General features: G+C 37.2%; 1 long non-coding RNA gene and 1 pseudogene across 1 annotated transcript; one reads left to right on the top strand and one right to left on the bottom strand.

Moving 5' to 3' along the window:
- Positions 1-480: 480 nt before the first annotated feature.
- Positions 481-2,347, bottom strand: LOC132116603 (uncharacterized). Its single transcript, XR_009425647.1, has 3 exons — positions 2,093-2,347; positions 1,063-1,127; positions 481-564 (listed from the first exon to the last, which is right to left on the bottom strand). It is a non-coding gene; the product is annotated as an uncharacterized LOC132116603 (long non-coding RNA).
- A 5,540-nt stretch (positions 2,348-7,887) lies between these two features.
- LOC132116843 (urokinase plasminogen activator surface receptor-like) lies at positions 7,888-8,941 on the top strand (annotated as a pseudogene).
- Positions 8,942-15,620: the final 6,679 nt, after the last annotated feature.

Genomic DNA, 15,620 nt, shown 5'->3' with positions numbered 1-15,620 from the left:
GATGTTCTGGGCTGTAATACTGCTGATCTCCAGCAGAGAGCGACACTCTGTCTGTCACTCAATCACATCTGTCTCTTTCTTATTTGGGAAATTATCTGAGAAACACACCGCAGTTAAGACTAGAGAGACATCCTGGACTTTACTGTGATGTACTGTAAATTTACTGTAAATGTGAACAAAGCTGATGTCAGTTTTTCCAGTGCAAGTAAACAAATGAAGCATTAATGTCTGGATGATTTATTTGCATATTTGCAATGAAATTTCAACATCTTCACTAAACTTTTTTTTTTTAAATATTTTCAGACTAGAATTTATTTCATAACCATTCATTTACAGTACAGTTTACGTGTATTAATTTAACTGACACTAAATCTAAAGAGACATGCAAATGAAATATTTCTTACATCAGAAGTGCTAGCAATACAAAGTTTTAGACATCATTTAGCTAGAATTAAGAAAAAGTGACAGCATAGCGGAATTTATTTTTATAGCAGAATGCAGGTTAAACTCTGATGAAAGAGATTCTGCCTCTGATCTTCTCCAGTAAAATCATATTTCAGATACCTGAGGAAGTGAAAGAGTCTGTGATCATTTGTGCCTAAAATTAACAAACACATTTTCCTCACTGAACTTGTGTCATAAAATAGATAGTATGCAACAACATCAAACTAAACACAAGTTTTCGTAAACAGAAATATTATTCAGATTTATTTTTACAAGACGTGTCAGCCAGCATTATTCCAGCATTTATTACAGTGAAATTCATTCTAAAAATTTCATTTTGTTAATATAATAATAATAATATTATATAATAATAAATCATTACTGTCAGTGTCTTAAATGTATATACAGTATCATACAGTACAGTAACATACTGTAAAGCTTCATTTATATGAAAACATGCAAAATATGTAAAAACAAGACAGTCTTCTACACCGCCTGTCCTAACTATGGATATAAAACTGTTTATTTTAAATAATATTAAAATTAATATGATAAGTTGCTGCATAATTTGTACATAGTTTGAATATATTTCTCTGTGTATGATGTGTAATATCTGACCTCGCCTGTGTCTCCATCTGAATCATCAGAATGAATCTCTTCAGGTTTGTCTGGATCATGAGAAACTAGAAAAATAAAAACACAAGCGTCTGATTATCTTCATCTACAGTTTAGAAGCAGGATTGATTTGATAAACAATCAAAGCTAATTTTGTTCTTCAAGCAAGATCTGGATGAAGTTGTGTGAGATCACTGTGTTGTCATGGTCACTGGAAGGGCAGATCACCTGATCAGCTGTGCAGTGATTGGTTGGTGGCATAACAACGTAATGACATCATATGCTTAAGATCAATGAAACCGCTGAGTGAGTAAAATGACATTAAATATCTAATCGATAAAATGTGTACATTTTCATAATTCCTGGAATTTGTACAGGAGATTTGCTTTTTTCAATATTAAGAGTATTATAATTAACAATTAAAAAACATTTTGAAGCAGATTTGTAGGTTACGTGACAGCATCAGGTTTATTAACCCATATGATCCATCTTAAGACATTACTGACTGTTTAAATTAATTGTGCATCATAAAAGCATTTTGAGATTTGAGAAGCGAGTCAACATCGAAGCTCACCGTTCAAATGAATGCACGACTCTGACAGTACATGGCAATTATGAGATCGTTATTCCTTACTGAATTAATCTCTCAGTGAGTAAAATTGTCTGTTATTATAGAAAGAGTATTATGATTTAAAAAATAGAGAGAGAGAGAGAGAGAGAGAGAGAGCAAGCGCTGAAAAAAAAAAAAAAAAATATATATATATATATATATATAAATGTGACGGTGATATGTTCAGTATCACCCTCACGTTAAATGATAAATTACAATCTAATTATGTTTGTGTAATAAGGTGAGCTCAAGGACCTGTTGCTAACAACTCGAGATGAGCTTCGAATAACCTAACGATGCTGGATCATATCAAATCATTCAGATATTAAATTATACACAATAACATCTGAATAATCCACGTACGGAGAACAGACCCCAGAGAAGATAAAACGCTTGTAACAGTATTTTATCATCAATACTCACAGTTTGGTCTGCCGCTATTAATGCTCTTTCTCCGCATCTCTCTCTCTCTCGATTCATTAGATTGCATCTCTTCCTCTTTTTTTGCCACTTTCATTTTTCTCTTAGAAATAGCGAATGTTTCGCTGTCAGAGGTGCAGTACTTTACGATATAATCATGCTATGATCATGCTATGAGCTGGCAGTGACACACTCATGTCTGCATCATCTCCTCCAGTCCCTGTCTGCTTTCTCTCTCCGCAGAACGAATTAAGAGCTTTGAAGCGCATGAGATGTGATTATTCATTTATTTTTAGAAGATTTAGTTAAGAGATTTTTAGATTATAGTTAAACCTTTAGAGATGGGGTCAGACTTGACATGGATTTAAAGGCACAGCATTTGTCTCCCAGATGTGTGGAAGATGTGTTGATTGCAGTCAGTGAACAAGGGTTGTGGCTAAGATTGTGGCTGTATTGTAACAATACAGAACAGCGCAATGGAAAACTGGAAGAGGTGCTGAATGTTATCCTGCTGAAACGTGGCTGTATATATATATAATACACATTAATCTGAAGAACATGCATATTGGTTGAACAATGTGTGTGTTTTTATTGTCAAGATAAAGAGTGCGCATTATCAATCCTGAAGTAATGCTTTATTGATACTGATGCGAGTATGGAAAGTATCAATCCGCAAATAAAAATCTTGATATTTTTGAAGCTCTATTATTGAAGCTCTGTCATTGGTCTCCTGCAACAGACAACTTCTTGTTGTGTAGTGATGTCGAATGTTGACACTGTTGACTTTCCTTTGTAAGAATCTGTGTGCGAGTAGTTTTTTTATTTTTTATTATGCGACAGAGATTCACTTTCCTAGCAGCAGAGATTCAGCTCTAAGTTCTCCTACACTTTATTCCTTTCTGTAAACTGAAACCAAGAGACTTGCCTCATCCACTGAGGTAACAACAACTATATTGAAGGGGTTTTATATACAGCAGTCAACAGACGACCTTATAAAAAATAATAAATCCTTTTATTAGTTTGTGGGTTTGCTTGAGCTAGAAAGAGCTACTGAACATAAAATGTGCAAAAGGATTTTGAAAAAATACCCTTAGAAAGAGCTACTGCATTACTTTATTAGCTTGCGTCTGACCTGCAGCGATATCATTCTGGCTTGTTGGGGGGTCAGCCAGCGAGTCAGCTGATTCTGACCGTATTATTTTAGTACTCAGTACTGAAGCCAGGGGTGTATTCCAGAAAGCAGGGTTAACTTACTGTGAACTAAACCCTGAACTCTCGGTTGATTAACCCCAAACCTTGCTTTACTCGAGGTATGTGGTCCGGGAGTAAGTTCATTCAACTCAGAGTATGTTCCTGGTTAAGACTCAAGACATTCTCAACAGAGCGACGAATCGACCAGTCACTATAGAAACAGACGCTAAGAAAAAGTGCACCAAGCTGTTTCTTTCTTCTTCTTTTGTTCATTAGTTGTTTACCTGCTTAGTGCATATCGCCACCTAATTGATGGCTGTGCAATCATTTTTATTTATTTTTTCCATTTAATCTTTTATCCTTGAGAATGTGAATTATATTGTTTGTTTTATGCTAATTATACATTAAGTCATATCAGAAATATATATTTTGATTTAGAATTTAGACATTATAGAAAATGCCACTCCATGTGTGAGATATAACATGTAATAAATTAAATATATAAATATATATAAGTTAAATATTACCTTGTCATAGTGTTTTATAATTTATACATACCTCTTAATACATAATTTATAGCTAACTCTTATATATGCCAATAAAATAAATAATCATATTAGAATAATATATTACCTTATTTATTACTTAATTTAGCGCTTCCTCATTAACACATCATATATATATTTGTGACGAGTGGGGCGGGGCCGAGGGACATGGGAGCGAGGCCGGTGGAGTGATTGGAGATGAGCTACACCTGTTCGACCCACCGGTCTCGAGTCCCACGGAGGAGATGGAAGGATATAAAACTGGAGCGACGACAGTGAAGGACGAGAGAGGACCAGGCCTGGGCTTTAGTTTATGTTTTGGGTTTTATTTTTGCACATGAGTCGTCCGCGAGGGGCTGATGCGCTGTTTTGAGTTTATTTTGATCATTAAAGTTTTCCGTTGATTGTGCGCCGGTTCCCGCCTCCTTCTTCCCGATGATTATAAAGGTTTAATTCATTACAATATAATAGGCTATATTACATATTGTAATATTATATAATGTTGTGCGCTATCTGAAGGCTCGCTGAAGTGAACTAACCCTGGAACAGATGCTGCTCTGGAGCAGGTTAAGTTCAGAGAGTGAGTTGCTATGACTAACATACCTTGAAAGTTACCTCCGTTTTTGGAACCGAAATTTGAGGTTATAAGCTTACTTACTCTTAAACATACCCGGGGTATGTCCCATAACCTGCTTTCTGGAATACCCCCCAGGAGAGCATATTAGGTTAGTTGTTCACTGTATTTGTATTTTTACTGAGCAGAGTGTGCGAGTTTCACACCCTCTCCGGACAATTTAAGTTGACACTGACAGCGGCAAAAGAGACGCATGTGCTTTTCACTTGTAAATCTCAAGGGTGTATGGGTAATGTAGTCTCTGCTCTCGGTGGGATGAGGAAGCTTGCATTGTGAAGGGCGCTCTTAAAAGCGGCAGCGCAGGCAAAAGATTAAAACTTCTATTAAAACAGTTATCACTATACTTGTTGTTTGTAAATTGATTATTTGTTAAGCAGTTGATTGGCAGTTGATTGGCTATTGCCTTTTGTTTTGTGAACTTTCTTTTTTCTTCTGGTTTCCTGATTTTTATTTAGGGATTTTTTTTGTTAGGTAATTTAAACTTTTCGAAACCCTTAATTAAGTTAATTATTTTCTTATTTTGGCCCAAATCCCCTTCTGAAGTTTTGTACTTCTAATGATTATTGATTTATGAAATAAACCTTTCAGCATATGAAAATGTTTCTATTTTGGTCATTGTGAGCTGGAATAGGAAAAGAGGAGCGCGGCAGTTATCTTAAAAAAAAAAAAAAAAACACAAGTCCCTTTTTTTCTAAATGATTAGGCTAAATGTAAATGTCAATTGTTATTTGAGCACTGAGGAGTTTTGACATTGTCAGTGTATGTTCTAAATTGCCAAATTTCTTTGTTTAAAAGTGCTGCATGTAAGATTTGGACTCTACTAAAGCATAAAAAATGCCACAATATATTTGCAGATATTTAAGAAGCATGCTAGTTAAGATACCTGTTTATCTGAAAAACAATGCTATAGTCAGTTATTCTCTTTGAAAATGTGCGAAAAACAATTGTGCTGCCAAATGCTCCCACTCACTGATAAAAAAAATAAAAAAGCAAAAGTTGCATAGTGGTAGAAACAATGGTTATCTATAAATAATGGCAGGATGTCATGTTTCAACATTTTTTTTTCGACACATGCTCCACAACAGCAAGAGCACAGAAGATGGGCTACCAGAGAAAGAGTTATCACAGCCCGAATAAGCAAAGCATCATTTTGCATTTTTAGTTGTTTTTTTACAACAAAATCAAAAGTGCCTTTTCTATATTAAGCACAAAACTATTTTTTTAGAGCAATGGTCTAACATTATGGATAAAATATTTGACATTAAAAACAATTTTAATATGACACCATGCAGAGCACAACTAACACACAAGACCTACCTCTGGAAAAAGGACATCCATAATGAATCTGATCTGGTAACTGGGTGTGTGTGTGTGTGTGTGTGTGTGTGTGTGTGTGTGCTGTCCAGAACTGAAGTCATGTGAGTGTAGATAACATCAATTCGCTCCTGATCTTCAATGAACAACGGCACAGACACTTTCTTGATGGAATACTTGGAAAAAGTGTCAAGCCAATTTGAATTTTTTTTTTGTCCATTGATGATGGACTGTGCAGAGAAAATTGAAAATAACATGAAAAACATTTCCATGTATGTGATTTTTGAGATACAAGTTAAATAACTAAAGACAGAGTATGATAAAACAAATATGAAGTGTACATACATTTGTCCAGATCAGTAAGCTATTTTAAGGAAACTGTATATTAAGATATGCATTAGAGAATTACATCATCTTATTTATAAGAAACAACCAAAATCTACATTCAGACCATATGGGACCAAAGTTTTTAATGTGGGTTTTATCATGCATGACGTATGTATGTATTATTTGACAAAATACTTGCCTATTATAAAAGTGTATTTTGTGTGTTCACATCATAGACTGTCAAAAAAAAATCACACATTTGTGATTATCCACTCTAATGTTGCTCCAGAAACCATGTGGAGTATATTTACATGCAAGGAGTAAACAGGGTCTTAAGAGAAGAAGCCATGCCACGCAAGCTAAGGACAGACAACAAGATAAAAATAAAAATAAAAATGTTATTCATTTTAAAAGTGAGTGAGACAGAGCAGGTAAAGAGAAGACTAGGGGCAGCTTAATCTACACGTGGTTAGCTAAGTTTGAATCAGACAGAACATCTGACTCAATCAAGTACTTTTGACTCTCAAAATAAATTGACCCATCTTTTGAATTGATATCGCATCAATTGTTTATAAATAATAAATGTTGCATCATTACAATACAATCAACAAGAATAACTTTAGCAGATTATTTAACATACATCAATTCCTATCGCTTCAAGAAGGTCTGCTGCTATCATACATAAAGATATGGTCTGCTGTTCTGATATTTGACTAGGCTCATATACTAATATACAGCCTCCCCCTACTGGACGCATGAGGAACAACAGGGGCGTAAAACTGCTTGGGGCGTATACCGGCTCCAGGTCTGCAGCCTCCCCCTACTCAGCAACGACACAAAGTAGCTCTTCTGATTGGCTGAAATGATCTAATCTCTAAACAGTCCCGCCCACTACCTCTACAGATGCACAGCTCACTTTTGAACCAAATTGTATAAAAAAAAAAGTGATGTCAATGTCCAAAAGTGTTCCTTTGTCGTAAGTGATCAGTGCAGAGGTTATGTGTGTAAAAAGAGAAAGCAAATGTAGGTAAAAAAAAAAGTAAATAAAGACAAAATTTAAGCAGAGCGAGCTGGACGGCGACCGGACTTGGCGGCACCATCTTGAAAACATTTAAGTCAATGTATGACTTACTTTCTACTGCAGAACATAAAAAGATGATTTAAAGGATTTTGGGGACCAAACAACATTGAAGCCATATTGCTTTTACTTTATGGACAAAGAAAAAGCACATGCAAAACAAAGAGACACAAAATATCTTTCGTTGTGTTCCACAGAGTATAAGTCAAACTGGTTTGGAAATGACATGAGGATGCGTAACTAATGACAGAATGTTCATTTTAGGTGAACTGTCCCCTTAAGATGGTTGGTTTAAGTAGACCTTTACAATCCTTGTAATTCTTTAAGTTTAAACCTCCCTTTACTGGCAAGTTAATTATACAAGCTGAAGCTTCAGTTTTTAATAACGTCTTCTTCTGTCATACTTTCATTTTCTCATAAAGACACTCCCCTTTGAAAAGCTATATAGGTGCTTATAGAGGAACGCTATTTCATTTACCTCCTGATCAAAGATGGATCTGCAAATCTCAGTTTTTCTTCTGTTCGTTCTTTTCACTGCAGGTAAAAAGACAAATAGTGTTTGTAATGTTATTGAGTAATACAGATCATTGATCTCTCTCTCTCTTTTATTACTAAAGGACACTCTCTTAGCTGTTATGAGTGTATGAGTGTGACAGGTTCGTGTGCAGATCAAACTGTAAGAACGTGTCCCAGTGGATCTTCTAAGTGCATGAGTTTAACATCAGTGTCACAAGCTGGTAAGTCCAATATGATGGAGTAAAATTCACTGTTATATTTGACTGATGGGGATGCAGATTTTATTATTTATTATTATTATTATTATTATTTTTTTTTTTTTTTTACTGGTGCTGCTTCAGTGGAAATTAACTTCTCACAAAACTTCTAATTTCCTCACATAATTCATAATTGTAATCACAGAATACTGTATTTCAATTTCAGCTATTTCATTTGTTTTTTTCTCAGATTGTTATGCTAACGGTATAATTTGTATTAAAATTGAATCAATATCTGAAATAAGAAAATGCCATTTTTTGACATTTAGAAATATATTTTCCATCAAAGCAATGCGTTGAACAGGTCTTTTCTGAATAATTCCTGTTATTAGGTGGTGTTGCTGCTAAAGTAAAGGTTAAAGGCTGTGCTGCTGACTGTGTACGTGGGTCCATGAACCTCGGCACTGGAAAGACATCTTTTGAATGCTGTAACACAGACAAGTGTAATGACCGATATGCTCCAGGTATTGTGCCTTACTGACCAAATGCAAAAAAAAAAAAAAAAAGTAAACTAAATGTTATATTTTGAACAGGAGATAAAATAATGCATGGTTTCGTCCTGTAGATCCCTCTTATATTCCCAATGGAAAGATGTGTTACTCTTGTGATGGACAGAGTTGCTCAAACATAATTAGGTGTTCAGGGAGTGAAGACCGCTGCTTTAAAGCAACAGGTGAGAATCTGGAAAAGAAAGAAGTCATTATTTTGATCACTTCTATGTTTGAGCGTTTGATACATATCACATTTACCAATTTCCAGCTTAGCTAAACCTGTGTTTTCTTTATTTTCATCAGCAAGTTACGGAGGGCAGTCAATGGATGTAAAAGGCTGTGCCTCTCAATCTGTTTGTGATGCCATAGCAACAACAAAGAATCCTTCTGTGGAGAGCATCTCATGTTGTGAGGGGAACCTGTGTAATGGTGCTCCACTGTCACTCAGAGCTTTCTGTTCCTCTGCTGTTCTCTTCTCTTCTTCCTCCTGCTGCACTGAATCCAGCAGCTCTTCACATTCTACAATCAGACACTGTACTGAACACAAAGCTTGTATTTTCTTTGTGCAATGAATCTTTTGTGTCCTGATTGTGATGTGACATTTAAAAAAAGTAAAATTCTACATGATCTTGTTTCTGCAGTTATATATTTCATATAGGCCTAGCTTGTCAGAAGAAAGATGTACGCAAACAAGATATTTTTTCTTTTTTACTTTTTCTTTTTTAGTTTTAACAATATTTGGGTTCCCACTATCGGGGATCTTGCTTATGAAAGCAATAAGATTTTTTTTTTTTTAGATCTGTAAGATGTACTAATTAGCACATTTATATATATTATTTAATGCACTAATAAATGCCCCCTCATTTATCTAATATACACTGCTTTAAAAAACTATAATAACATAATAGGCTACATCTAACAACCCAAGTTGTATGTCTTTTTGCATTTTAGATGCACAGATATTCATTAACAGAGTTTTTTAAACAGTAAATATGAGAAAAGTGATGCTTTCACTGCGATGTACCTGAGAGAAAACAGATCTGACCATCTGATCTTCACCAGGAAGAAAAAAGTGCTTAAAGTTTGTTGTTTCACAGAACATCACAGTTATATATGACATGAGAATAAGGCCTGAAGTTAAGAAGAACATTTTATATAATTATAATATAATTATATTTTCAGAATGCTTTTTTTCTCAAACCTTGTCTGTGGTGTAAAAACACTCCTGGCCAGATAACCTCAGAGGACGTCACTTATCACTTTGATAATTACTGAAGTTACCTTGTTCTGAACATCACATGCTTTCTTTTCCCCCAGATTTAATCTCTCTAGGTGGTTAAAGAAAAATATTTGCACTTTATTTTTTTAAATGACCTCAATTTAGCACCAGCAAGCTTGCTAGCTAGACATTAGCAACAACTAATAATATTGACTTATTTCCAGTATGGTTATGAATAAATATTCGTATCTGTCTACTCGACTAGTTAATCCAAACAATGTGAAAATGTATACTGTTGATAAACAATATAAAAACAGACGCACATAGGGCATGCATAGCATTTTGATAAAACTGTTAACATTACAGCAGCGGGGAATTTGAACGAGCATGAATTATTTGACTTAATCTGTGTTATTTTAATGTTTCTGTTTTGTTTTTGTTTTGTTTTTTTACCTTAAACATAGAGACACTGATTGATGTGTCTGCATCATCTGCATTCAAGCAGTTCATTGGGCTTCAATAGATCACTCTTTACAGCAGATTTAGTTGACAAACAACTGACACTTTCGACCTAAATATGATTTTCAACATTAATAACTTACTTTTAGCAGCATCAGACGTGCTCGCGCTCACAAGATATCAGGGTTCTTACATGTGAATTCAGTTCACTGGAGACTCGAAACGGTTCATTTGAATCAGTGAGCTGCCGACTCGAGAACAGCTGCAATTCTAATTCGTAAACGTTTTGTTTGTTGCGATCCGATTTAAAAGGTTCATTAAAAAGAATCAGTCTGTTCATGAATCAGAAACCTCTTCTGTGTGTAGGAGCATGTGATTTATTATAAGGAGTAATGATATGTTTTATGAAATGTAGTGAAGTAAAAAGTACTATCTTATGCTTTGTAATAGTGAAGTAAAAGTAAAAGTTAGTCAAAATAAAACTACTCCAGTAAAGTAAAGATACTTGAAAAATGTGCCATCTAATGTACCAAAATGAAGAATGAAAAATCTACTTCATTACTAAGCACCACTGCATTTGAATGGTTAAAAGTCACAGTTTCTTGTTATTCTAACTGAATTAATTGAAACAAAGTAAGATTTGGATGTGAAAAGGACACATTTAATAAGGTTAGGGGGAAGAATTACCATTTATAAATATAGTGGGAAATGACATCTTTTTTATTACATATAGCAACTAATTTCAGGTTAACTATTTCTTGCTCTTTCCATTCACATAGCACTTTATTTAGAAAGTTGTTTAAATTTTAAATTGTACTAAAATTATTAAAATTATTAAATAATTTTAATGTTTAAGTGAGATAAAATCTGTAACTTGGTCCAGATTGTGGGAATAGTAATGTTTAATAATTTATTTTATTATGTAAACAATTTTTGCATTGAAATTTGCATAGATTTTAGTTTGTACTGTATATGCTGTCAATTATAATTATTAGAAAGAAAATTGGAATCTGCAAAAAATCTGTATCGGCAAAAAATCTGAAATCGGATGTGTGCATACCACCCCATTGACCTCCACTGAAAACAGATCAAAAGGGAAATCTTTGGATAGAAATGTCATAGAAACATGGAGGTTTTGCTCTTTCTACACATGCTAGCAGTGAATAGCCACATGCTAATAGTGATTAGCTAAGTGTTAACTCAGTCTATGAACTCTATAAAATTGCATGCAATGCCCTAGCAACCGTCTATAAACACCCTAGCAACTGAGGGGCGATTTTTGCAATGCCATGCACCAATCACATTTTCTTCAGGAAATGAACATATTAGTATCTCTGGCCATAGTCGACGCATGATACAGTAAATGTTTGTGGGGTCCCTTAAGCAAGGGGCCCAGTTTGACTGCACAAGTTGCAATCTACAGTATAATACTATAGAAAGCAGTTTTACTCGTTGAAATATTTATTTGTGATAAAATAATAACTTTGTAATTGTATTATAGTCTTACACACGTGCTGTACAGTTAATCTGAGTCTTGCATTAATTTGAGTGCTGACAGATATATAAAATAAATAAAATAAAGACAGTGCACATTTCATTTATCTATTATAACATTTATGTAGTTTTGTTTCACTTGGCTGTTTCCTTATAAATGTCCAGAAAATGGTCATGTTTTTTCACCAGGTTTAATTATATAATGTTATTATGTTGCTTTCTTGCCACCAGCCAAACTGCTGATCGTGGTTTCAAGTTTCGATAAATCTGCCCTTTTTGGGGAACACAGGAACGCGCAGTAATCTTATACATCTCAAATCAGATATTTTCATTAGATATGCAAATTCGTTTGAAGAACCAAATTAGCCAGAGATCACTTACAACGATTAGAAGATCTGGCATCTTTCAAATCATCTCAGATGTATGAAGCGAGGTGCGAGGAATGGCCCCTGGCCAGCCTTGTGGACTAAAAGTCATGCTACATGATTGAAAAACATGCTTTGAAAATTGTCAGCTGATAAAACCATAGTTTTATGAGTAAAACAGATTTAGAACAGAAGATCAGAATGAGCTTTATTGCCAGGTATGTTCACACATACGAGGAATTTGTTTTCGTGACAGAGCTCCGCAGTGCAACATAACAGCGACAGAACAAAAAACCCAATAAGGAATAAAAAATACAAAAAAATACAAATAGGTGGGTAAGGATTGACAATATACAAATTGACAATGTATGGCAGGTATATTAAAAAGAGCATTTATGTATGTACATGTATATTATGTTGAAAAATTATAACTGTACGCTAAGTATGTGTGTTTGGATAAATAAGTGTATGTGTATATAAATATAAATATAAGTAGTGTAGTGTGTTCCATGTATGTACATGTATATTATGTGCAAAAGATTTACGTGTACGCTAAGTATGTGTGTTGGATATAAAGTGTATGTGTATATAAATATAAAGTGTAGTGTGTTCAGTGTGTATCAGCTGTTCATAAGATGGATTGCCTGAGGGAAGAAACTGTTCCTGTGTCTGGTCGTTCTGGTGCTCAGTGCTCTGTAGCGTCGACCAGATGGCAACAGTTCAAAGAGGGAGTGTGCTGGATGTGAGGGGTCCAGAGTGATTTTAACAGCCCTTTTGCTCACTCTGGATAAGTACAGTTCTTGAATAGATGGGAGAGTTGAACCGACAATTCGCTCAGCAGTCCGGACTACCCTCTGTAGTCTTCTGAGGTCAGATTTAGAAGCTGAGCTGAACCAGACAGTTACTGAAGTGCAGAGGATGGATTCGATGATGGTGGAGTAGAACTGTTTCAGCAGATCCTGTGGCAGGTTAAACTTCCTCAGCTGGCGAAGGAAGTACAACCTCTGCTGGGCCTTTTTCACAATGGAGTCAATGTGAATGTCCCACTTCAGGTCCTGAGAGATAGTGGTGCCCAGGAACCTGAATGACTCCACTGCAGTCACAGTGCTGTTCATGATGGTGAGTGGGGGGAGTGCAGGGGGGTTTCTCCTGAAGTCCACGATCATCTCCACTGTTTTGAGCGTGTTAAGCTCCAGGTTGTTGAGACTGCACCATACAGCCAGCTCTTTAACCTCCTGCCTGTAAGCAGACTCGTCACCGTCCTGAATGAGGCCGATGAGTGTGGTGTCATCTGCAAACTTCAGGAGCTTGACAGAGGGGTCCTTAGATGTGCAGTCATTAGTGTACAGGGAGAAGAGCAGTGGGGAGAGAACACAGCCCTGGGGAGCTCCGGTGCTGATTGTACGGGTGCTGGATGTGTATTTTCCCAGCCTCACTAGCTGCTGCCTGTCTGTCAGGAAGCTGTTGATCCACTGACAGACGGAGGTGGGCACGGAGAGCTGAGTTAGTTTGGGCAGGAGGAGGTTTGGGATGATCGTGTTGAAGGCAGAGCTGAAGTCCACAAACAGGATCCTCACATAGGTCCCCGGTCTGTCTAGGTGTTGCAGAACATAATGCAGTCCGATGTTTACTGCATCGTCCACAGACCTGTTTGCTCTGTAGGCAAACTGAAGAGGATCCAGCAAGGGTCCAGTGATGTCCTTCAGGTGGGCCAGCACCAGTTTTTCAAATGACTTCATGACTACAGACGTTAGAGCCACAGGCCTGTAGTCATTTAGTCCTGTAATTTTGGATTTCTTTGGGATGGGGATGATGGTGGAGCGTTTGAAGCATGAAGGGACTTCGCACAGCTCCAGCGATCTGTTGAAAATCTTTGTGAAGATGGGGGCCAGCTGGTCAGCACAGGATTTCAGACAGGCTGGTGTAACACAATCTGGGCCTGGTGCTTTTTTCCTTTTCTGCTTCCTGAAGACCTGGCGCACCGCATCCTCGCTGATCTGTATTGCAGGTGTGGGGGAGAGGGGGGATGCAGGAGGAGTGAATGGTGAGAGCGCTTGATTGGAGAGGTGTTCAGGGTGGGTTGCAGGAGTTGTGAGTGGTGTGAACAGTTGTTTGGAGAGGCATTCAGGGTTGGTTGCAGGAGTTGTGAATGGTGAGAGTGCTTGATTGGAGAGGTGTTCAGGGTGGGTTGCAGGAGCTGTTAATGGTGTGAACGGTTGTGTGGAGAGGCATTCAGGGTTGGTTGCAGGAGCTGTGAATGGTGAGAGCGGTTGATTGGAGAGGTGATCAGGATGGGTTGCAGGAGCTGTTAATGGTGTGAACGGTTGTGTGGAGAGGCATTCAGGGTTGGTTGCAGGAGCTGTGAATGGTGTGAACGTTTGTTTGGAGAGGCATTCAGGGTTGGTTGCAGGAGTTGTTATTGGTGTGAACGGTTGTGTGGTGAGGTGTTCAGGGCAGGTGATGGGTGTTCTTTCAAACCTGCAGTAAAACTCGATCAGATCGTCTGCCAGTCGTTGATTTTCCACAGTGCTGGGGGGTGGTGTCTTGTAATTGGTGATCTTCTTTAGGCTTTTCCACACTGATGCGGAGTCGTTCGAAGTGAACTGAGTCCTTATTTTTTCAGAATAATTCCTCTTTGCCACTTTGATCTCCTTTTCCAGTGTGTATTTAGCCTGTTTATACAAGACATTGTCCCCCTTCACGTAAGCATCTTCTTTGGCCTGACGGAGCTGTCTGAGTTTTGCAGTGAACCACGGTTTGTCATTGTTGTAATTTAGTTGAGTCTTGGTAGGAATACACATATCCTCACAGAAACTGATATATGATGTTACGGTCTCTGTGAGTTCGTCCAGATCGGTGGCAGCAGCTTCAAAAACACTCAGTGAGGTCAAAACAAGATTGTAAATCCGGCTCTGCTTCATTAGTCCATCTTTTTACAGTCCTTAATACAGGTTTAGCTGATTTTAGTTTCTGCCTGTAGGTCGGTATAAGATGAACCAGAAGGTGATCAGAACGTCCCAAAGCTGCTCGTGGAACAGAGTGAAATGCATCCTTTATTGTTGTGTAACAGTGATCCAATATATTACTGTCTCTTGTGGGACAAGTAACATGCTGTCTGTATTTTGGCAGTTCACGGGAGAGATTGGCTTTATTAAAGTCCCCAAGAATGATTAAAACAGAGTCTGGGTGTTGTTGTTCTGTCTCTGTGATCTGCTCAGCGAGTTTCTGTAAAGCTGAGCTCACGTGCGCTTGAGGAGGGATGTAAACACTCACCAGAATGAACGAATGAAACTCCCGCGGCGAATAGAACGGCTTGCAGTTAATGAAGAGCGTTTCGAGATTTGAGCAGCACGTCTTCTTTAACACAGTTACATCTGTACACCACCGTTCATTGATGTAAAAGCATGTCCCGCCGCCGCGCGATTTCCCCGTTGATTCTGCTTCGCGATCCGCTCTGAACAGCTGAAAGTCCGGCAGATGGAGCGCGCTGTCCGGTATGGTGTCATTCAGCCAAGTTTCCGTGAAACACAGAGCAGCAGAGTGAGAGAAATCTTTATTTGTCCGAGAGAGCAGAAGCAGTTCGTCCGTTTTGTTGGGTAGAGAGCGGAGATTTGCGAGATGGATGCTAGGCAACGGCGTTC

This window comes from Carassius carassius, chromosome 36, assembly GCF_963082965.1.
Source record: "Carassius carassius chromosome 36, fCarCar2.1, whole genome shotgun sequence".
NCBI classification, from domain to species: Eukaryota; Metazoa; Chordata; class Actinopteri; order Cypriniformes; family Cyprinidae; genus Carassius; species Carassius carassius.
The sequence above is the reverse complement of the archived record's forward strand: the minus strand, read 5'-3'. Positions and strand labels throughout refer to the sequence as shown.